The sequence below is a fragment of the Canis lupus genome, chromosome 18, assembly GCF_048164855.1.
Source record: "Canis lupus baileyi chromosome 18, mCanLup2.hap1, whole genome shotgun sequence".
In the NCBI taxonomy this organism is placed as follows: Eukaryota; Metazoa; Chordata; class Mammalia; order Carnivora; family Canidae; genus Canis; species Canis lupus.
In genome coordinates this window covers 55,880,336-55,903,783 of record NC_132855.1, presented here as the reverse complement: position 1 = coordinate 55,903,783, position 23,448 = coordinate 55,880,336, and the positions used below count along the sequence as shown (strand labels likewise).

The 23,448-nt window shown below is 49.8% G+C and overlaps 1 long non-coding RNA gene across 5 annotated transcripts; it reads right to left on the bottom strand.

Moving 5' to 3' along the window:
* Window positions 1–235: 235 nt before the first annotated feature.
* Window positions 236–21,626, bottom strand: LOC140609562 (uncharacterized). 5 transcript variants are annotated; one of them, XR_012011365.1, is made up of 5 exons: window positions 21,497–21,626; window positions 20,482–20,553; window positions 5,553–5,646; window positions 5,144–5,265; window positions 236–1,661 (listed from the first exon to the last, which is right to left on the bottom strand). It is a non-coding gene; the product is annotated as an uncharacterized lncRNA (long non-coding RNA). The 5 variants fall into 5 exon arrangements; XR_012011363.1 differs by having other exon boundaries at window positions 21,452–21,617; XR_012011367.1 differs by having other exon boundaries at window positions 236–1,120; window positions 21,452–21,617.
* Window positions 21,627–23,448: the final 1,822 nt, after the last annotated feature.

The following is a 23,448-nucleotide window of genomic DNA, read 5'->3' as shown; positions in this document are numbered from 1 at the left end:
CAGTGGCCAAACTAATGTACATTCCCACCAACAGCACCCAAAGGAGCTAAGAATGCTCAAGGGAGAAAGGATAGTCTCTTTGACAAGTGGTGACAGGAAAACGGGGTCACCACGCGCAGAAGAATGAAATTGGGTCCATATCTTATGCCATTCACAAAAATTAACCCGAAAGGAATGAAAGACTTTAAACATAAGACCTGATGCTATAAATTTTATTTTGCATGGGGAACCACAGAATAAATTCTCAAAGTTCTCTTAATTTGGGTGCATTGTACACTTCAGGACAATTCTGTGTAAATAATTCAGCATGAGTGTCATTAACTAGATTTGAAGATTTTTTACAGATTTCTTTTGAGATAAACTTTACATACAACAAAATGCACAAATCTTAAGTGTACATTTGCTAAGTGCATGTATTTGCTGTGACTTAAATCCTTACCAATACAGGGTAGCATGTTGCTTTCACCCCAGAAAATTCTCTAATGTTTTGCTCCTCAATTCTCCCCTGCTCCCCAGAGCAACAACCTTTATGAAATTTTTTCTGCCACACATTAGCTTAGTCTGTTCTAGAACTTCATAGAAATGGAACCGTACGGCATACTCCATCCTATTTTACTTGCAAAGTAAACTAACCTCTAATCCCTTCCAGTATAGGGAATACTTGGGCATTTTTTTTCTTTGTGTGGTTTTAGTAAGTAAAGAGTTTGTTTTCTCCCCATAAAGCCCAGGGTTCTATGGGTCATTACTCTTCATGTTGGATGAATGCTACCCATAAGCTGAAGCAGTTTTAGCTCAACTGTCCAGAGCAGACAAGGCTGATGAAAACAGAGGATATCTGTGGATTAAATGAACTTTGTGGTGGGTTCCTGCAGCCCTTCACTCATTTGTAGGGAATGTTTCATGAGGCTTCATTACCATCTGGATCGTCCAGGGCTTCACGGGACTGCTCGGTCTGCAGTTTGCTCAAGGTTGGAAGTCAGAGTGTACATTTGGCATCGTACACACCCAGCCTGGGTCCTCATTTGCTTCATCCCTCTGACCTGGAGGACTGCAGGCATCATCATCTCTTGGGTACTTGGGTCCTGGAGTCAGAACTGCGAGGGCCCTGTGGAATTTGTGACTGGAGAAAAATGTCTTGTTTTTCTCATGTTCTCTATGGGAGGGAGCAGCCAAAGGAAGAAGCTGTCTGCATTGCCTGTGGTATAAGACCACCCGCCGGCACAAAATAGGAAGCAGAGGGAAGTAAACAAACCAAATTTTGAAATGTACTCATCACTGCAATCTGTCCTCTGCACGCTCTTGCATCAAGAGATTGTGGGGACGCAACCAAGCGGAAGGTACTAATCAGCTGGCCCCATGACAGCATCACAGAGGGGAGGAAAGGCATCCAGACAGCAGTGGCGGGCCCTCCCAGCCTCAGTAGGGCAGGACGCTCTGCCTCCAGGGCAGAGGGCTAGTGGCTCTAGATAGCCACCCGGCTTCCCTGCACATAGAGGTTTTCCATCAGCCACCACTGCCTTGGAGGCCCCGTGCTGAACCCAGGGGTGGTGCAAATGGGAAATACAATGGTGGTACTGGTGGTGGTGTTAAGTGAGGATTCTTTTGAAGCTCCTATGCCTGTATCTCAGGGGTGTGTGAGACGGGGCACCAGCAGCAAAATTCTGCAGAACTCACCAAGAGAAGAGTAAATGTTAGTCCATGTGGTCAGTGGAATGGGGGAGGAAGAGGGGTCGCCTCCTCTTCAGATGAGTAATTGAAATCAGCTTAGTGTTTACAAACATTAAGACCCAGATCCTGCCTCCCTAGGGCCTCAGGTGCATTGACGGCTAGAGACAACTGTCCGCAGTTTCAGAGTTCTGGTCTGGACTTAATAAGATTGCGAATGGAGGTAATTAGAGACCAACTGATTATCAAGGATGAATTGAGAAGTGTCATGGGTTGGTGTACATTGAAGTTTGAGGACCATGCGTTCTGGAAGCACGAACCAGACTGGGAAATCCCCAACTTCTCGAGATGGAGTGGTGACACTCAGAGACCTGCACACTCAGCCAGCGAGGGAAACAAATCTTCAGCCGTTGGCCACTGAGGAAGACCCATCATCAACTTCCCTGAGAGGCCCAGGGTCAGCTGGTGGGAAAATATGAAAGATTTTCTTCTGTGTCCTCCTATTAATTCCCAGCGTTGAGGCTTAGTTCGCCTTGCATGCTTCACTCGAAAAATATACAATGACCCTGGGCCAGAAAGGACCCCGTACCTTGTACGAGAAAGGACCCTCTCCTTGGAGCTCATAACCTAACTCAGGGACAATGGTTTACTCCTGATCTACTTCCCTGTCAGCTGTATTTCTCCTTCCCTTTTGACACAAGAAAGGAAAGAGAAGGAGTTTGAATATTTAAAAACAAAGGCAAAGGAAGGAGAGAACAGAGTGAGTATGACTCTGCATCTACTGTTTGGGTGTATAATAAAAGCACACATGGTTACTACCTCAGGAACTTATTACCGAGTGTCAGGCTAAGAGACAAACTGGATGACTCAAAAGTTTCAGATGAGGCATTTGAGTTGGGGACCAAAGGGACTGTTCTGAGTTCCACTGGCAAATGCCACAGCTAAGAACTGACTCCAGCATTCCACAGTAGATACTGAAATTAAAGACACTCCAGAAGAAACTCTTGGGAATTGCCCATCATTATCCACCTCTTTACACCTGTGTTCACTGGAGTCCAGGTCTGGCTCCAGCTGTCCCCTGTCACACTCCTTCCCTTCCCCAGGCCTGTTGAGGACTCTCCTTCTTCACCAGGCCCAGGGAGAGTTTGGAGAGCTCCCCATACCTGTGCCTCCAGGTCATTCGTTTTATAGGTTATCTCCCGACTTCCTGCCTTCCGAGCCCCAGACCAGCTGTCCAGTTATCCTAGTGGAGTCTCACCCCAGTAGAGCCCAGAACCACCAATGCTTGGGTCAGCAGAGGGCACAGCCACATGCCTCAAGGGCCAGAGTCATGGGAGAATGGCCAAAGCAGGGCTCAGCCTCCACTGTGCCCACGGAGGGTCTGCTGCATCAGCTCAGCGAGTCCTAGATGACATGGGCAGGCTTGCCTCCCAGGATCCTCATGGCCTGTTGTGCTTGTACTGGTCACCCACCCCATCTATCTGTTTGTCTCCTGTCGCTATTTCATGCTCCCTGAGCATTCACGGAGGCAGGGGTGACTCTAAGCGAGGTCCCCCTGCCCTTCCAGCAGCTGCAGTTCAAAGCACCTTTCCTTCCTTGACAATTTAAAGAGCAAAACTGTCATAACCCAAGTTTCTGTGTTCAGTGAAACAATGCCAATTAAGTCTCCAGAGAGTCTGCAACTTTGGGGAGCCACTCACAAGAGGGCTAAGTCTCCAGGGCTGCAAACAAGGGGCCCTCATCTGGCGATGCCAAGGGACCAGCTCCAAAGAAGGGATGCTGGGAAAGATGATATCTCCTCTTGGACCTTTCTAGAAGCCTGGGCTGATGTAAAACTTCTTCTTCTTCCAGACAGCTGAACCCTTAACCAACCACTTCCTTTTTAACCACACACACACATGTACACACACAGACACACAAACACATGCACCACAGAAATGCACACATAGGCAATGCCACATGCACACACATGCACACATATATATGCATACACATGCACCACAGGCATGCACACAAATGCACGCATATACAGGCACACACACATACACCACAGGCATGCACATGTATGTGATGCCACATGCACACACATGCACTCACACACACCAATCTCCACTATCCTAGCAGGCATGATTATCCCCAGTCATGCTTTGCCACCTGAAACAGTTCACAGTAAAACAGCTGTCCCCCAAAAAATGTAGAAAATAACATAATTCCTCAGTGCATGACCGTGTCTGAGTCGCACTGAATCTATCAGCTCATCCACATCAGGGTCATCTGCCTGATGGAGGACATACCTAAAGGCCCTGATGGTACTTTTCACTGGGGATCTCAGGGCCTGTGCAAGTCACCTCGTAATTATTCCAATGAAGCAAAAGGAATCCAATTCTAAAAAGAACATACCCCAAATCACACTAACTGGATTTAAAGGTGTGATTGGATTTTGTGGTGGGTGCTTTACTTCATGTAAGAACAGGTTTCAATTCCCTGAGTACACGGTGGCTCCCAGCTTCAGTGCAAGGGAAGTAAGCAAGGGTGCTGGGACGAGGGAGGGAGGCCGCCCTGGGACCCCGAGATGCCCCCGGAGGTCGCTCAGGTCTTTTGTCCTGCAGGTGAAGAAGGAAGCTCTTGGGAGCAAACAGTTTGGAGAACAATGGCAGCAAATCCAGAGGGACCCTCAGAAATAAGCTCTTCTGACCACCCCACCTACAGATAAGGACTCCTGAGCCCGAGAGGTGAGCACATGATGAAGGTTACGAGTCGGCTAGCGTAGGGGCTGACTTCCCACTTGGCCCTGTGTGTCCCACACCACACAGATGCGGCACAATGCAGCTCTGCCACAATAAAATACGTGTGACAGAGGCTTCCCTCGACATGACAAGTGGAAAACACAGATTAGTCCTTTCTCCAACCCTAGAACAATGGATAGGCTTCTCTGCTCTCCTCTGAACAGAGGGTCCTGACAGTCCACTTCTGTACATCCTCTAGGTCTCCAGAAAACCTGCCTCCGCAGCCAGCATAGCCAGTGGAATTGACCCACAGGGAAGTGGGGAAACAGTCCCTGACCACCTGGAATTAAGTCATCTATGCATTGGCCTTGCCCCGTCCCACACACCGCTAGGGCCACCATCCACTGCCCGACAGACTGTGCGCTCCTCAAGGGCAGCGACCGTGTAAACTCTGTGCTAGCTGCAGCACCCAATCTGGAGAGTTCCACACAATGCTTGATACAAATTAAATCAAACTGGCTTGGATTAGCTGGTAAACAGAAGCTGGCTTTGCAGTGACTTGGACAGGTCACTGACAGGAGTGCTACCCGCCAGGGGAAGCACAGGCCTCTTGCCAAGCTCCAAGGCCAGAGAAACAGCCGAGAGAGCCGACTGGACAGCCAGGACGTGGCCTACTTCCAGGAACGAGGGCAGTCTGGAGGGAACACCATCGAAAAGGCCCACAGGACTTTGGTGGACACCTCTCTACTCACATGTAGTTTAGAAGTTGCTGAATTTCCAAAACAGGGCAATAGCCTTGGAGGGTGACGTGGCCTGAGCCGAATAAATGCCAAGCCTGTGACAGGTCTTGAGGAAGTCCAAAAATCGAGAAATCCTAGGGAATGATGTGGTCAGGCTGGGCCCCTTTGGGGGAGGAAGCTGTTGGCTGGAGGAGGGACTTGGGCATGGAGGAGCCCCGTCCCCCTTCTCCTCCGGCCCCAGCAGCTGCTCCCCTGCCTCAGCAGCAGGGCCCCACTGAGCTCCAGACCCCAGGGCTCGGGGATGGAGCTGAGGAGACTCCCTGGGGCAGGCCAGAGGGGCCCCTCCCAACCCCAGGGAACTTGAGAATCCCAGCCAGCCTTCAGAAGACACCAGAGAGGTCTAGAAAGGCCCAGAGCCTACCTTCCTCCCTAGTGCCTCCTCCTGGATTGCTCTGACTCACAGCCACGCTCCGTCCTCTACACAGAGGAAGAACAGACAGGAAAACACACCAGCCCTGCAGGGACGGAGCAAGAAGGTGGACAGGATGAAGCGAGCGCTCCTTCAGTAGAAGCAGCTCCACGGCAAGAGCTGCCCACCGCCTCCGAGGACCCAGATGGGGCCCTGGCACCAGAACCTTCTATCAGGGCCCTGCACTCCCACCCCCTCCTCCCTGGCCCACCTTGAAACGGAAGTCCGGGGCAGCAGAGGGGCAGGTGGCAGGCCAGAGGGCCAGGCGGGGGAAGGAGTCCCCAGAGCTGCCTTCCTGGGATGTGGCCACCACCTACCTGGTCGGCGGGCTCTGTGCACACCTGCCGGGCAGGGCTGGCAGCACCAGCTCACAAGGGCCCTCCCCGGGCCTAGGGCCTGACCAGCTACCCTTTCCCCAGGGCTCCCCAGGGCTCCCCAGGGCTCCCCAGGCCAGGAAACAGCCGGCCCTGGAGCGTTGGCCGGAGGCCCCATGGGGCCCATGAACGTGGAGGAGACCGGCGGGCTCCCGCAGGCTGCGCTCAGGACACCCCAGCTCTCGGCAGTCACAGCACGCGTGGTGGCCAACGGTGGCCGCGGCCTCCAGGCCCTTCCATTTCCCCTCTTGCTCACTTTGCTCACAGCCAAGTGTGGCAGATGGAAGCCGGTGCTGGAAACTCTGTGGACGTGAGTTCCAATTCCAGCTCCACCCCCGGCAGCTGGTGGCCTTGGGCAGGGAACCTAAACTCCTCAGACCTCAGCATCCCCACCTGCACAAGGAGCTAGCACCTCCTCCCTCGGGCTCCCAGTGGGGACAAAGGGAAACCCTGAAACAGATGGGCCGGTGAGCCTTGACCCCAAAAGGTGCTCCTTCAGGGCTTACTTTCCTTTCTGCTTCCTTTAATGACCGCGGGAGGGCCTGGCACTCCTCTGGGGAGCCCCTGTCCCAGCCTAAGACATGATGAAGAAGGAGGGAGGCTGCAAATCATAGCATTTATGGAGAGTAAGGGGCTTATAAGGAGCTCCCATAACCCTCTGGACACCACTTGGGAGTGGGGGAGCGAGAGCTCTGCTGCCAACCCCCAGGAGAAGGAGGAAGGTGGTGAGGAATCAGTGCACACAGACACAGCACTGTCCGCATGGGAGCTGCTTGGTGTGTCCAGTCTTGTGTGTGAGCTTTGTGTGCGAGCAGAAGGTGGGGGACCGTGAGGCTCGCTCTGGTCACCTCTGTGCCTCCAGGAGCCGGGCCAGGATTAAGTATGTTTGATGATGGGTATTTGTGACGGAAATTCCCTAATGAGCTACAAGATTGTTATCTAGCACTAAAACAGTATTATCATAAATACTACAAATTAGGCTGGGCCACCATTGCTAGATCAAACAAATAAAATGAGTCATTGAAATGAGAATAAACCAGAGGACCAGCCCACGCAGTGGCTGGTGCCTTGTCAATTTGTGTATTTGCTTTGGACCACGTGGGCTAGAGACAAAAAGTGATCCAGTCATATGTCAGTCCTGTTGTTGGATGGAAATTCTCCCCAGGAACGAAGTGAATCAACGCATATAACGTGGTGTGCAAGCACGTAGACGAGAGAAGTGTTTTATGGTGCCACACTGGAGAGGGACGTCGGCCCTCAGTTCCTGGACAAAACTGCAGCATTCTCTCCTTTTAATTTGCAGATGCAAATGGATTTCATTTTTGACATTTTTATCCATAGTTTGAGAGAACAACGCTCTCTATTGGGATTGGCTGGAGCAAATGAGATGATTTTCTTTATCATCATTAAAATATTGGAGCCCTTCTTCAAATAATTGACTACAGAAGCAATCGGTCTTCTCTCTTTTCATTACTGGGAGATCACCCTCTCTCTTCCTAGTCTTTGAACTCAACCACTATTCAAAATAATCAATATTTTATTTTCAAACAAAAGCACTTCGACAGTTCCATTTCACCAGGACAGAATTGAAAGGCATTGGAACAATTCGTTCTGAGCCCACCAACTTTGGTCAAGATGACTCTTCAGAGACTGCTGTTTGCACATGGCAGGAAGGCTCTCTCTCCCATGTGCCCTGCAATCAGACAGGGGCAATATGATTGAATCCTGGCCAACTCAGTGCAAATGGAGGTGACATAAGCCACTTTTGGGTCTGATCCTCTACCACGGTGACCTTAGAGGTCCTGTGTTCCTGGTGTTGCTTCTGCAAGATGAAGACCACGTGGAAATATTTGTTGTGTTAAACACTAATAACCGACTGACACAATCATGCAGCAGTATTTCAGATTCAGCTAACATTTGCAGCTCCTTCCATGCCGTGGATCATAATGTATCTGAGGGTGAAGTCCTTTGTGTCTATCCTCATCACCAAGTTATCTGATCTCTCTAAATCTGATCACTTTTTGATCAGGAAAGCAGTCATGCTTTTGTTTGTGTTCATAAAGAACTTGTGCCTCTGGCAGATTACTTAGCAATAAAGAAAGCTCTTGCCTCCTCTAATAATGAGATAGCAACTGCCAGGTTATTCAGATACAACAACATGACAAATAAATATTATAATCCCCATTTTACAGATGAAGATATTGAGGCTAACAAAGTTAAATAACTTGTCCAAGTGATATCGCCATATAAAAAGAGGAGCCAGGATATAAACTCAGACCTTTCTTATTTCATGCTTCTATTTTTTCCTTAAGCTACATTATCTCTTGATTTTATCATTTTTTAAAAAAAAGTAGAAGAATTCACAAAATGATAAGTTGAAGGACCCACTTTGTGTTATCTTCAAGCGAGACAAACCTTAGGCTGAAGATAAAGAAATGAGCTTTGAAAGAACTCACGCACATGTAGACAGGTCAGATTTTTCCTTTTCTTTTCTTTTTTTTTTTTTAATTAATAGGCTTTATTTTTTAGAGCAGATTTATGTTTATAGGGAAAGTGAATAGAAAGTACAGAGAGTTTCCATACACCTCATCTTTCCTTCCCTATATCTTCTATAGTTATGGTACATGTGTTACAATTGATGAACCAATATTGATATGTTATTACTAACTAAAGTCCACAGTTTATATTAGGGTTCACTCTTTGTGTCGTACATTCTATGGGTTTTGACAAATGTCTAATGACATGCACCTGCCATGACAGTATCATACAGGTGAGTTTCACTGGAGCCAGAATCAGGGAAAGATTTCACTGACAAAGTGGACCATACGTTGGACTTTAAAAAATGGATAGGACTTTTTAGATGTACCAAGAACCATGAACAAAGCCAAAGAGAAAGAAAAGCCTAAGGGCATTATTCAAGAGAGAGTGGGCATGTCAGTTTGTCTTAAACAGAAGGCTCACACTTGGGAAGGTAAAACAAGAATGAATGCATGTTTGACACTATTATGTGCCAGGCAATTGCTAAACATTTTACATGGATTAAGTGACCCACAGAACAATGTATGATATAGACACATTATTTCCATTTTTAATGAAAGGTGTGCCAGTTAAATCTTGGAAGGGTTTTTACAAACTTCTCCAAAGTGACAAATTGGTATTTGGAGGATCAGGAATATAAAATTAGGCTGAGTCCAGAGCCCTTTGACTCACTGCACCATAATGCCTCCAAAATAAAACCAAAAGAACAGAGCAGATAAAACAGAAAAGATAAATTAGGGACCATTTAAGGTTGACTTGGAAGTCAAGCTATAAAGTTGTTTTCTTTCAGCAATATAATTTCCAAGAAAAGTATATACTAGTATCTCCTTTTGATAGCTGAAGCCAGGAAGAAAAGGATAAGTATGAATCTACAGAATTTTGCCTGCTTCATAACAGCTTATATAGGCTTTTTTTAAAAACTCTATTTAGAAGAATGACATGATAAAATCATATTTGGGATGTTATTTATCTGAAGATGCTATGTCAGATAGATCTGGGAGAAAGAGAGCTGAAGGAGAATCAGTTAAAAGTTTACTGGCATCATTCAGGTGCTGGGCCACAAGGGTTTGGACATGAAATGGCAGTTGTATGAATTGAAATAAAAGGATGGTTATGGCAAAAAAAAAAATGTCAAGAGAGAATTGGCCAATCTTGGGTATGAGAGAACCATCTGGAGGAGTTAAGTGTACCTGAGAGAGTGACGGGACTATTTTTGAAGACACTAAAGGTTAGAGGAAGGACACGAGCTAGGACTGCAGCTGTGCTGGGGACATCATGATATAACTGTCCAGCAGAGATGGAAATCAAGTCTGGGGTGGAGTGAGAGGGTCAGGTGTAGACTCAGAGACCTGAGAGTCACCTTCGTAATAGTGATGAGTGTGAAGGGTGGAGAGAGGGGGAAGAAGAAATTCTTGGACCAGGTGTGGAGGGAGGAGGACAGCTCAGCAGACAGGAGCCAGAGTCCAGGATTAAGTGGGCTTCACAAGAACATCAAAACAAGATTGTCAGATGCTACCCCACTGAGAGACGGAGGCCACGCAGGCCAGGAAAGGGCCTTTGGAGTCCTTTGACATGAACTGGAAAAACATCCAGGAGAGAAAGAATGGAGATGTGGGTGGCTCGGGAGTGGGGACCCAGGTCTAGGGATGCTTCAAGCAGAGGAAGATCGTGACTTTTCTCAGGCATTGAAGGCCCAGAAGGCTAGATTTGCTCAAAGCCATTGTTCAAATGCCAAGGGAACGAGCAACAGCAGCAGAGCTCAAGAGACTGTGAGGAGAGCTGTTTCTGAGCAGCTGAATCAAGAAGAGACACCCCCCGCACCGGGAACATTAGACAGAAAGTACTGCAAGGGTAATGGGGTTACCTCTGGAGAGAAGGGGTGGGGATGCCATGGGAGGAACATTGAGTTGTCACTGGATAGTATATTCTCGATTTCATACCGTGTACAATAATAATTGCTCCTCTGAACAGGGCAAATAGGTGAAACTGTGACCACCCTTCCACACAAGGCTGCATCAAGCTGGAATCAGGGACTCTGAAGTTCCATATGGGAAAGAAGACTTCTCCTTGGAGCAAAAAATGTGCAATGGGCTCATGTCCTGAGAACTGATGCTCCCTCACTAGTTGTGGCAAGAAATCAATCAGAGGCAAAGACGAGGCTCGTCCTCCACCACCCTTCTCTTTGTCTTTCAGTCCTTTTTCTCTCCTGTGTGTGTGGGTTTTTTTTCAGGTATTTTGCATCATGCATTGTGGATTCAGCACTGTATTAAGAGCTGGTTTTATTTTTCATTAGAAAGCAATGTTAGTTTTAACGTTAGTCCAAGAAGAGCATGATTAGGAAGGCAAATCAGCTCCAGAGAATGATCAAATGGTACATTTCAGAAACAGATGGTAATGATTTAAAGATTATCCATTGCCTTTGGATTACCCATGCTATTGCAAACCTCCATCAGCCCTGGTAACCATGAGGTGACTCTGGAATCCATAAAAGCCCTTAAAGCAAATGCAAAACTCCCAGCCATCACTAGTCTCGCTTTTCCCCCATGGGACTGATTTAGACTGCAATCAATTGTCTATGAACTCAGAGCAGAGAATGTTCAAGTTAGGACTCACCAACAGGTAATCAGAATCCAGGGATATTTTGTTTTGAGACTCATTTTCTTCTCTCTCACCACACACACACACACACTGTAAGTGTGGAGAAACCCACATTAATCTGATTGCTGAGGACTGATGCTAATGCTGAAATTACTCTCTGGAAATCCAAATCCATGTGTTATAACATCATAAAGGGGAAGCCACTTTACTTGATAATGATTGAATGCTGCTCTTTGCTCCTTTAGACATTTCTATTTTAGGTGTCCAGAGTCTTTTGAGCTCTAGACTCGAGTCCTTAAAACAGGAGAACAGGCTGGTGACAGAAAAGGCAGTCTATGCATCAGATTCTTCCAGGAGCTCAGAGCTGGGAAACAGGAGCTAGACTGGAGGCCTCATGAGGCAAGGCAAATGAGTTGGCCTCAGTCCTGGGCCAGCTGGGGCCAGAGGAGAAGTCAGGAGGCTGATGCCCAGAGGCCCTTTGTCCTCCAAGGCACCAGAACCAGACTCCAGGTCAAGTACATGGCTTATAGTCAGGCAAAGACTGTGTGCATTCTGAGTGTGAAAGGCAGTCTTTGAGATGTAGTTTTTAAGCCAGAGATTCCAGAACTTGAGAGACCTTCTGAAGGTTTGTGGAAACAATCAAGCAGCCTGTGTGACACAGCCAGCCTGTCCTGGACACTTCAGGATGTTTGTTCATTCTGTACAACAAATTCACTTCTCACTCACCAGATTTGTCTTCAACCTCATGGTTCCTAGAGGGGTTCCTGGAAGCAGGGACCAGCAGCTGCCAATTACCTTCAGAAATGAGCTCAGAAGCCCAGAAGGAGCCTTCCTCTTGAGAATTATGCCTTCTTTGGGCATAATTAGGCCCCTGTGTTTGGACTTGCATAGCTGGATATGGGACAATCTGCTTCTTTGGATGACTATACCAACTGGAGAGAAACCAAGTACCCTTCCTGACCCCAGGCAGCAGGATCAGGATATGGGATGTTTTGCACATCCCCAGAGTCTTTCTGGCATAAGAACATTAGAGAAAAAGAATTATTAGAATTAATGTTTAAGATTCTGACATCCAGACAAGATCTTGCACTCAGAATGTTCTGGCCCACCATGAAAGTGGACAGCAAGAGAGAAGTGCGTCAGAGAGTGATTCATCTCCCTCCCCAAGAAGCCTGCAAAGCGTCACAATGCTTATCTCTTCTAGGTGGACCCGGGCACTAAGAGTTCCAGATTCCAAGATGGCCCCATGCCTCTAGCCCTGGAGAAAGGATCTGTGCCACAAGCCCTAGGGTTTGAGCATTAACTGTCCTGCTACACCTTGCCAATTGTGTGCTCCCCAAGGATGACTTCACTTTTTTGCAAAGGGAAAGAATTAGAGACTCCTTTTTCAAGAAAAAAAAAATGGAGATGTTTAGCACACACTCTGTGCTAAGAAGGTTCATGCCTCCCCTCAAGGGCTTCAGGGGTTGGAGGCCACCCTGTCTGGTCTCAGACACCAGAGCTCCAAGTACCTTATGCAGAACAGTAAGCCGCGGCAACACTGAGAGCAAGATAGACTTTAGTGACGAGGGGCAAAGAAACAGGCCGGGAGGAGAGAAGTGGAAGCCCATCTCAGGAGCAGGGCACAAATCCAGGGCTTGAATGCATCACTAGTAGGAGGTCAGTGATGGGACCAGGAGATAAAGTCAGCATGAGCGCAGAAAGAGGACTTGATGCTGGGATGCGTTGGGGAACTCCTAGCAGAAGATCGAGATCGTAACTTAACAGCCAAACACAGCACCAGTGGTAAAAAGAGGGGTTCATTCTTCCAACATTGAAAACCTTGCTCTGCTCTGGGGACACAGAAAAATGAGACCATTCCCTGCCCGCCAAGGAGCACACAGCAAGGTGGAGGGAAGACATCCCTGTGAACTGGTCATCTTACCAGAGTAGCTGGAGTGTGGGGCACAGCCACGGAATGTGAGCATTGGAACGGAGAGAAGTGACGGGTGGGCAGGCTCTCAAGGGGAGCCAGGGCCAGGTCAGGGAGTTGTCTCTATAGGCGATCTCACTCTAGACCTGACCCACAGATGGCAAGGGGCCATTGAGAGGCTGCTGGCATCCACTGAGGTCAGAAGCAACAGGAACCAGCTCTCACTTATTTAACCAAGAAAATTCACATGGAAGGAGAAAGGCAGCTCACGCTTACCTCACGCTCAGCCAGGACCCCTGACCCAGGGCTGCTCTGGGACCCCAAGGATTTGGGGAGCTACCAACGGGACAAATCAACTGTGCCCCACACGGCTGGCAAGTCACAGTCCAGAGAGAAAGTCTGACACCAACCTGTGGCCACACGCCTGCCCCCTTGGTAGACAGTCCCACCAAAACGGGCAATGTGGGTGGTCCTTCGCCCCCACCCCAGAATAGAAGATTGAGGTTCTAGAGCCAAAAGGAGGGGCCTGACTCTTGGGTGACCAAAGATTAATGGAGAGCATGCCTTAAGTGTCTAGGCTGGGGAGTGACATAAAAACATGTATAGTTGAGAGCAGAGGGTCAGCAAACGTTTTCTATGGAGGGCCAGAGAGTAAATATTCTCAGCCTGTGGGCCAATGGTCTCTGCTGCATCTACGCAACTCTGCTGCTGTTGCATCTATTCAACTCTGCAGACAGGCAGCACTTACAGGGGCAGGCGTGGCCGCGCTCCAGGAAGGCAGTATTTATAAACAGAGGCAGTGGGCTCCCCCGGCCTATGACACGCTGACTTATGCCACATTGGGGTGGAGGAGACGTACAGGAGGGGAGAGAAAGAAAGCAAAAAGAACAAACAGGAAACCGTTCTATGGGATCCCTGGGTGGCGCAGCGGTTTGGCTCCTGCCTTTGGCCCAGGGCGCGATCCTGGAGACCCGGGATGGAGTCCCACGTCGGGCTCCCGGTGCATGGAGCCTGCTCCTCCCTCTGCCTGTGTCTCTGCCTCTCTCTCTCTCTCTCTGTGACTATCATAAATTAAAAAAAGGAAACCGTTCTATGAAAATGTGCCCTGTGGGTTTTCTAGCAGATGCAGCCTATTGGGGAAAATTCTGTACTTCTCTCTCTTTGGGATACCACCAGCCCCAGGTAAGGAGTCCCTTTATAAACTTTTATTTTCATGAACATTCAGTTCGGTTTCCCCTCGCATTTAACTTGTTTCTTAATTGTCAGTTCCTGTAGGGGGTTCTATTTGTTTTCTCTCTTTTGTAGGGTTTTCATTCTGGCAAAGGCAGCAGCAGTTCCTCCTCAGCAGGATGCCTGCCGCGTATTGACTTCTCCCCCCTTTATTATTGTACTGGAACTATGGGCTTCCCAGTGTGGGACACCTGTATTTATCTGAGTCCATTTTTAAAAATACAACACAACCGCATCCCCACTTTTTGGGTTGCTGTCTTGCTCGATGCTGGCAGCCCCACGAATCTGCCCCCATTCCGCATCTTAGTCATTATGCGGCTCGGCCAAAGAGAAGGCGCAGGGGCCCGGGGAAGCTGCACGTACCAGGATGGCAAGGCAAAACCCTAGCCCCTCTTCTGTAATCACCTCTTCGGTATGAGGCAATATGCTGTGAATTAGTGTGTTCCAGGCCTGGAGTGGTAACATATGGTGTATCTCTGCTCATTCTACATTAAATCCTGACATTTTGCAGCTGTCAAGATAAAGCTGTTTATATGAGTAACATTGTAGTTTGTTTATAGGGAAATAATGTGTAGCAAGTTATGATTAATCAAGGTGTCTAAAATCTGCTGGAGACTTCTAAATAGATTTGTTTTCACTGCCGTGCTTTCTGTCTCCTAGATCAGGGGTTTAGTGGCCCCCCACCCTCTTGGTAGCTCACACACTTCTTGGTCCCGGCTCCTGCGGGACAGGCGGGGACGGGGAGGCCAGGGCCACGGTTGCAGAGGCAGGAGGAGCAGGGATGTCACATGGAGTGAGGGGACACAAGAGCCAACGTACCTTCATTGCTGTATTTTTGTGTTTAGAACCCAAGTCTCCAGTTGGAGCATCACCTGAAGAGCTGTCCATAGGCGATGGAGTCTCCAGGGAAACACAGAGCACATTTAGCTTGGGTTTTCCTGGGTCCCAAAGGTCAGGGGGCCCAGAGACAGTGCAGACTTTAAGAGTCTCACCTCCTAGAGGTTGTATGAACCCCTTATGTGTGTGGTTCTGGGTGCCAATTACCCATTTGGCACATAGCTGGTTAAAACCCAAGGCTCCGGGGAGTAGGAAAGAATCCTATAGCATCCTCTCCCGCTGAGCCGTCCTGCCAGTGCAAGAATCCTTCAAGTCCACTGACAGCGGTGTCAAGCCACCACCTGACCCGTCTCGGTGGGACAATTTCAGCCACCTGTATGACTCCAGGGAGGGTCACATGCCGGGAGGAGATTGCCTCCGGAGCCTCGGCTAATCTGCCCTAGTTTCGCCCTGTGGAGTAAGCTGAGTCTCGCTAAGGGCTTTTCCGTATGAAAAACTTTCCGATCTTGTCAACGGCCACCATGTCCTCTACAGACCGAGCTCTACATCCCCTGAGCACTGCTTGCAGTACCTAGGCCCCTCCACCCTGGCCACGCGCCCCCAGCACCAACTGACTGGTCTTTATGCACCTGGAAGTGTGGGCTCCAGCATGGACCCATCTGGGGGTCCGCGATGACCGCAAGCTCCAACTGAGCTCTCTTACCTCTTGCACTCCATTCCATGGCTCCCCGTGGGGGTGCGGTCTGAAGGCACCGTGAGTAAGAGAGTCTCAGAACAATAACCATCATCATCATTGGCCCTGACATTTTTTTGAGCTCCTTATCATTTTAAAGGACTTTCCCTTTGTTCAGGCACAATGATCTCCCCCAAACAGCATCTCTGTATTAGAGCACCTCTTAGGTGCTAGGTGTACTTATTCTGTGCCTCTGAGCCAAATGTGCAGATACTGCTACAGAGGAGTGTCAGCATGCACAGATGCATGGTTGGATACACATGCACACACGCACACACACTCACACGTGCACGCACCCTTCTGTGCTGAGCACGCAGCAATCCTTGCCCCACTGCTGGCCGGGTAGAGAGGTGGACAGTCAGCCCCCACCAAAGGGACACACAGGACACAGTGGAGGTGGCTTCATCCACAGACCAGAAGATGCATCAGCAGACCTGGTGGTGCAGCATCAAGGGCCAGCTGCCTTTTTGGCCGTGGAGACAGAGCCAGCAGTAGCAGCAAGAAGAGGAAGCAAGTAGCTGTAGCATCACAGCCCTGCTGTGCCCATGCCTTCCTGGGCATGCAGAAGGCAGCTGGCAGGAAGGCAGGCAGAAGGAGAGGCAAGGAATTTGCTGCCTGAGAGAGCAGGGCGATTCCACGGTGGCAGAGGGGACCTTGTGTCATCACCCAGCTCGTTTTCAGCAGACAGCTTTCCTTCCCCTAGTCACCTGTACCTTGGATGTGCTTCTAGAAATGTCCACGGTGAATGCTTACAGAAAAAAGCAGAGGGCTAAGACTGGAGTCTTAGGAGATGCCCCAGTTCAGAACGGACGGGAGAATATGAAGCCGCTGGTGGAGCCGGGGCAGGATGGGTCCAAGGGGCAGAAGGAGAACAATTTCGAGGACTAGTCAGTCCAGAGATGGGGCTTCACTCACCTGGCTGGGGTTAGCAGTGAGCTTGCATTGGAAGACACTGAGTTTAGAGTTTAGCATCACTGAACCCTCCCTCCTGGGGTAAGGAGAGTCCCCTCATTGATTCAGAGGTTATTTCATCTCCGTAACTGGAGATCTCGGAGAGCCCCTCTCATGTTGCCATGCGGCAGAGAGAGGGGGGCACCAAGGCACCCATTTCACGGGTCAGAAAACACAGGTAGGACCAAGGAAAGGGCAGGGGACGTGAAGCCAGGGATGAAGGATTCCTGCAGAAGGTGGTGCCTTCCAAAAACCACCAGAACAGACAAAGAGCTGAATCCAATCCAGAACCCGGCTCTCTCCCTCTACCCCCCGTTGCCCCCACCCCCCTTTTCCTGTAGAGACAACAGAGCGAGCCTCTTGTCAGAAATTAATGTGGCACAGGACAGTTAATCAAAGCTGAACCGCCCCCTGCCCCCGTGAGTGGGCAGCTGAGCACCTGGAGTGGAGGCAAACCCTCCCCAGCACGGTCCACCTGCAAGGGCGGGGGTGGCCCTGCAGGGGAAGCACAAAGCCAATTTCTTCCCATAAAAAATGATATGAGGTGAAAAACCGTTTACTGCACATTAGGATCCACGGTTGGGCCATTTGTATGTTTTACTGGGATGGTTATGTCACTAAACGAAGCCTGAAAAATCCATCATGGGCAGGGAGCCTGGCAGTGGCCTGGTCAGGGGAGGGGAATGGGGGATGGCGTGGCCGGCAGGGGGAAGAGGACAAACGGGAAGGGACAGATATGGGTGTTTCGGGGGGGCCTCATGTCCAGGCACTGTCCCAGACCACTCGGGTTCACGTCAAAGGGCCTGGTGAATCCCCCATCAGCTCCGCAGTTACTGTTCTTCCTAAACTGAAGCTCAGAGGTTCTCTCTACCCTAGTCCTTCTTGGCTGGTTCTGGGGATGCACTAATCTGCCACTTCCAGTTTAAGGGGTGACTTTAGTTAAATGCCTATGTGCTAGGTGGGAGACCCTGTCATTCCCATCACCCATCAGGACCCTCCCCCTTGATCCTTTGGGCCCTGAGCAACCACACTTGTGGTTAGAGAAAGAAATAACTGAGAAGACCCTCGCCAGTTGGGGAGCAGGTACCTAGGGAGTGGAACGCAGCAGGAGGTGAGTGTGGGAATGCCATTGGAGTGGCTGCATGTAATCAGGAGCTCTGGTAATGAGCGCCAGGGCCAGCCACCTGAAATGCCACTTGTCCCCTTGCCTCTAAGCAGTGTCTGGCTTTAGCAGACTAATCAGGCATTGGAGGCCTTCCTGGCATCCCTTCCATGCCACCGACCCTCTGCTATGTATGACCCTCAGATCCCAGAGCCAGATGGGCCAAGAGAATGTCTGACCAGAGCCCTTTGCCATCCAGGTGAGAAACCCAGGCGGGCACTAGAACCTTGTTCTCCCAATTCCCAGCCCCCTCTCCTGCACCTTGCTGCTGCCCCAGGGTCAAGTGTGCAAGTGCAAGGGGGCCCCAAATCACTAACAGCCATCCTCCCTGACCACAAGGCACAATCCACTACACTGGAGTCACACGCAGCCAGGGCATTTACTAGAATGCAAAACGTTCTCACCCCAGCCTCCTGCTCCCCCATCTCGCTTTCCCTTTCCATAACACATAATCCCCTGGCACCACCAAACTGAGAAAGAAGGATGCCACCCTGACCATCAGTCCCCAGTGCCTGAAGGAGAAAGGCAGGGATGTCACTAGATGCCAGGCAGGTAGATGGGCTGTCGAGATGGCTGCTTGGACCCAAACCGCAAATGGTCATGAGGTGGCTTGAGGACAAGATGGAGAGAACAGCCGCTGAAGGTCCTTGACCACAACTGGAAACTGTGCAGCCGCCACGGGGCTGGCATGATGCTGGGTTTTGCTACAAGTTCATCTGAGGACAAATCAGACACCGCATCCTCACAGAATCGACTCGGCCGTCCCACTCATCTTCCCAGGTGAAGGCAGTGGATGCCAGAAGAAAAAAATCCTATGTGTCAGGTGGGTGGCAGGGATATTGTGAGTCCCAGCTTGGCACGTGCAATCTCCTGTGCAGTGAGAGCGAGACAGGGGTCTCCCCAGGGAGTGAGTGCAAGAGCAGATGGTTGGCAGCAGAGGAACAGCATCCCTGTGTCGGGGGGCGGCCGGGGGCGGCGGCAGTCACGCAAACTCTTGGCACCGGGAGGCCTGGGTTCTGATCCCTCCTCGGCCACTCACTAGATGGTAACCCTGAACGATTTCATGAACTTCTCTCTGCCTCAATTCTCCCTTCTGTAAAACGGGGAGAAGAAGAGCACCCGCCTTGCAAGGCTGCCTAAAGACTTAACTGAGTCCTGCCTGCCGTGTTTAGGACAGGGGCCGGCGCATGGTAAGTGCTGCAGGAGCACTGGATGAAACAAAGGAGTGGGGCCTGGCCAAGGAGAGCCAGCCTGAGACCAAAGGCAGAAGTGGTTCCAGAGTGAAGGGGCCGCTCAGGCCACCCCCACCGTGACTAACGTGGATGTCCTTATTTCCCTCGGCTCCCGCTGCCGTGTGCTGCCTGTGAAATGAGTTCCCAAGACCTGCCTCTTATTTTCTTATTGAATTTCAAGATAAAATTAGGGTTGTGTCCCTTAGGGAGCAAATGTGCCCCTCAAACAAAAATCTCCCCAGAGAAAGCCTGTTAAAATCACATATTTAAAGGGACCTCACAATTTTTCTGACAGAGTATTAGTAACAATAAATAAATTGCCAAATAGGGCTGCAAACTTGCAAGCCTGCTCGGTCTTTGAGTGACAGTTAACATCTCATGGGAAAGAACGGTGACAGCTGAACATGTCACCAAAGACACGGCCTCGATTGCACAGTATGTGAGGGACTCCTTCCGGGGGGAGGGGCAGGCCCAGGCCAAGGACAGCCAGACAGGGGACAGCCCAGAGCCCTGTGGCAGGAGGTCTAGGGCTAGGAGTCATGGGGGCAGATGAGGCCTTCCCAGCCTGGCGTCAATGAGCCGGAAGTTGACCTGAGTGGGGAGGCAGGAGGGACACAACCTATCACTTGTGGGGACTGATGGTGTTTGCATCAGGTGGACGTCCAGGCCAATAGTGGGGCTAATGTGGGAAAACCAGAGCAAGGCCCTGGGAAAGCAGCGAGCCAAGGGGGGGAGGAGGTTGGGGCACAGGGCTGGAGTCCAATCTCCGCCATGGGGACAGGGAGGAGAGAAAGGGGAACAGAGACGGAGCCTAGGCACAAGAGACCCAGATGGGAGACCAGTAGGGCTTGGGTCAGGAGACCGCATGTTCAGAGGCCTGCATCCAGCGCAAGGGACGTTGTGGGAGTTGGAGGACAGGGAGGAGTGGGCAGGACAGCAGGAGGATTCCAGACCTTTCCAGGCAGTGGGGAAAGGTCAGAATCCTGTAAGAATGCTCAGAGAACTTCAGAGTGGGCCGGTAGGGAGCCATGGTCATAGCTTAAAGCCTGTCTTTAACTTTAAAGGGATGTCCCAGAAGCCTCTGTATTTTAAAAATGAGGAGGTCAACCCGGGGAGGCAGAAATCCAGCCAAGGCCAAACATTCCTGGCACCGCAGGAAGCAAACAGGTGAAGATACACCAACACTGGGACTTGACTGGAAGACAGGGACTAAGCAGGTGTGCACTGCCCACCTCGGACAGACGGCCCAGGGCACCCGGGAAGGGCTCATCATATCACATGAATTTAGCAAGAGGGCACAACGCATCCACTTACCCTTTGGTCCATAAATTTTGCTTGGTCCTCTTGGTCCATCAATCTTGCTTATGTAGATTGTTTAAAAATGTTCTGTGGACACAAAACTTGTTAATGGGCTTTCGCTTGGAGGAGAGGCAAGGGACATTGATGACAGAGTGCAAGGGACATTTACCTGGTATTTATATATTTTTCATGTTCTAATTTTTCACAATAATCATATCTTCTTTTCATGATAAAAGGAGATATTAAAACAGAATGTGTTACGGGAAGACATACAGGATTTTTTTAAATAACTTCTAGAAAGTTTGTATAAGAGTCGGTTTATGAGGGTTTCTGGTGGTTTCTGGTGGGTCCAAAACAAGGGGATTCGTAATAGGAGGTTGTAGTGGGGACACACTCGCCCTGTCCCCGGCTTCCTGCCTGACCCAAGGAGTTAGATATTTGCACCCTTGCTGTGCTGTTGGAAAGGAACCTTTTGCCCATTTTGCCCCTCGAGTCAGCCCCTCCTACTCTGGAAAAGAATCATGATCTATGATCTATGATGGGATTGGCAGGCTTCAAACCCCAGGGAGCTCCTTTTCTGTGCCCTGCAGAGCTCATGTGTTAAAAAACCGCAGGCACCTCGGCCTCTGTCTGTCTCCTGCAGTATCTTTGCCCTTGCCCACCCAGCTCCCTCCAGAGCAGCTCTCTGTGTAGACTTGGGGGAAAAACTTGGGTCTTTTGGGATCCAATTCTCTTTCCCTAATCCAGCTTTACCAGCAATGAGGCTGATTATTTTAATTTATTTTTATCTGACTTCTGGTCTATTTCTGAAAGGACTCAGAACTCATGGAGGGATATGATTAAATGTCATATATCTAGTCCCTCAAAAACAACAAAAAAAACCCACAAGATCATTAAGGCACGTTGGTAAAGAAAGCTTCTGATCGGAGGGAAAGTGTCAGAAGGATTTGTCACCAGGAACAATATCAACATAAGAACAACCAACCGTGATGTTGTGATAAAAGAAGTAATACTCATTTGGTCTTCATACCCCGTCTTTGGCACAGAGCTCCTCAAACCCTTGGAATTCCCTAAGTGAGGAGAGAGAGAGCATGGTGTCTTTTGTTATGTTAATGAGGTGACTTTTGGAAAGCCTCTAGATAACCAAAGGCTGGGAGCCGGTTGCCAGGGGAACCGACCATGTGATTAGAGAGATGGAACTTTCTGTACTACCCGAGCCCCTACCTCCAGGGAGGAATGAGGGGCTGAAGATTGAGTTCAGTGATTTCATTGATCGTGCCTAAGTAATGAAGCCTCTGGCAAAACCCAAAAGGAGGGGTCTGGAGAGCTTCTGGGCCGGTGAACTGGTGGAGATCCGGGGAGAGAGGCGTTTCTGGGGAGAACACAGAAGCTCTGAGCCCCTCCCCGTATCTTGTCCAATGCCTCGCCTCCACCTGGCTGTCCCTGAGTTATATCCTTTCATAATAAACCAGTAATCTCGTAAGTAAAATGCTGTGGGTTCTGTGAGCTGTGCTGGCAAATTAATCTAACCCAAGGAAGGAAGGAGTCTTGGGAACCTCTGATTTATAGCCAGTGGGCCAGAAGCACAGGAGACACAACCTGGACCTTCCATCGACTTGTGGGATGGACACCTTACCCCGTGGAATCTGATCTCATCTCCAGGTAGCATCAGAACTGAGCTGAACTGTGGGACAACCCAGTGATGTCGGAGAATTGTTTGGTGTGAGGAAAAACCCTTACATATCAGAATTGGTGATCAGAGCCATTACTAACATGTATTTATTGAATGTTTATCAGAGGCCAGGCCCTGTGCTCAGTACTTTATATGTTGCTTTTGGTTTGGTTTTAATTCTTAATGCAACGTTCCAGAAGAGGAAAGTGAGACTCAGCAATGCCAGGGTGGGGGCTGCTCCAGCGAAGCTGAGATTCACACCTGCGCGGTCTTCCCAGGCCATCTTCTTAAGCACCACCCACTATCGTGGCTGATTTCACCCTTTCCTTGTGAGGCAGCAGTAGGTTCGCCTCCCCGGCTGGTGGGACAGCCAGTTCAGGTGGAGGTCATGACAGGGCCGTGTTCAGAGCAGCAGCAGAGGGTGCACAGGGACAAGGGCAGGACAAGTGAGGACCAGGACACGTGTCCAGATAACTGGGGGTGATGATCGAGGCAGTCTGGGGAGCCAGCCTGGGCCATGATCCCCAAGAGACCTGCACAGACGCAGCCCCTCAGGAGGGAGGACTGCAGAAATCCCTCAGGTACCCCTTGGGCTTGAAGCATGGGCTCATCCTACTGGCCTTACACCAAGGTTATTAAAATACCTTCGATTCTTTTCTGCAAGCTTGGCCATAAAATCATGGCCATTTCAACTGCAGAGAACCTGAGAAAATCATTCAACTCTCTGGTTCTGGAGATGAGCATACAGGCCTGGGAAGGTGAACGAATTACCAGAGGTCACAATGCAGAGTAGGGAGGAGAACTGAGGAGTTCTGAGTCCCCTTGCAGTGCTCTTTCTATGGTACCACCTCAAGGCTTGGGATACTCCCCCTTTCTGGTCCTGCCATCGTGAACCGTCTACTTAGGCTTGGGCACTGTGATGCGCCTCAACTTGTGAAAAGCCCAGCATGGGTTTCTGCTCTCAGCTATAGACTCCCAGTGAGGTTCAGGAGATTGTAGGCACGCTGTGAGACACCCAAGCGTATGCTCAGCTCTCTGGACTGGCAAACATAGCTCTTAAACCTTGTAGGTTGTAAACAGATGATAGCAAATGCGACAGAGAAATACAGGATTGATTTTCTATGTCAGGAGCTGCTCCTAATTTATGCTCTCTATAATTACCCGCATTCCATATCTTGAGAGACATCTATTCCAGCAGCTCGAGATAGGAAGATAGGATCTCACCTCCCTCTCCTCGCCACCGCTCCCAAGCACACAGCCCTTGGACTGCGGGAGTTCAATAGTCTTTCCAAGGTCACGGCGCAAGCCAA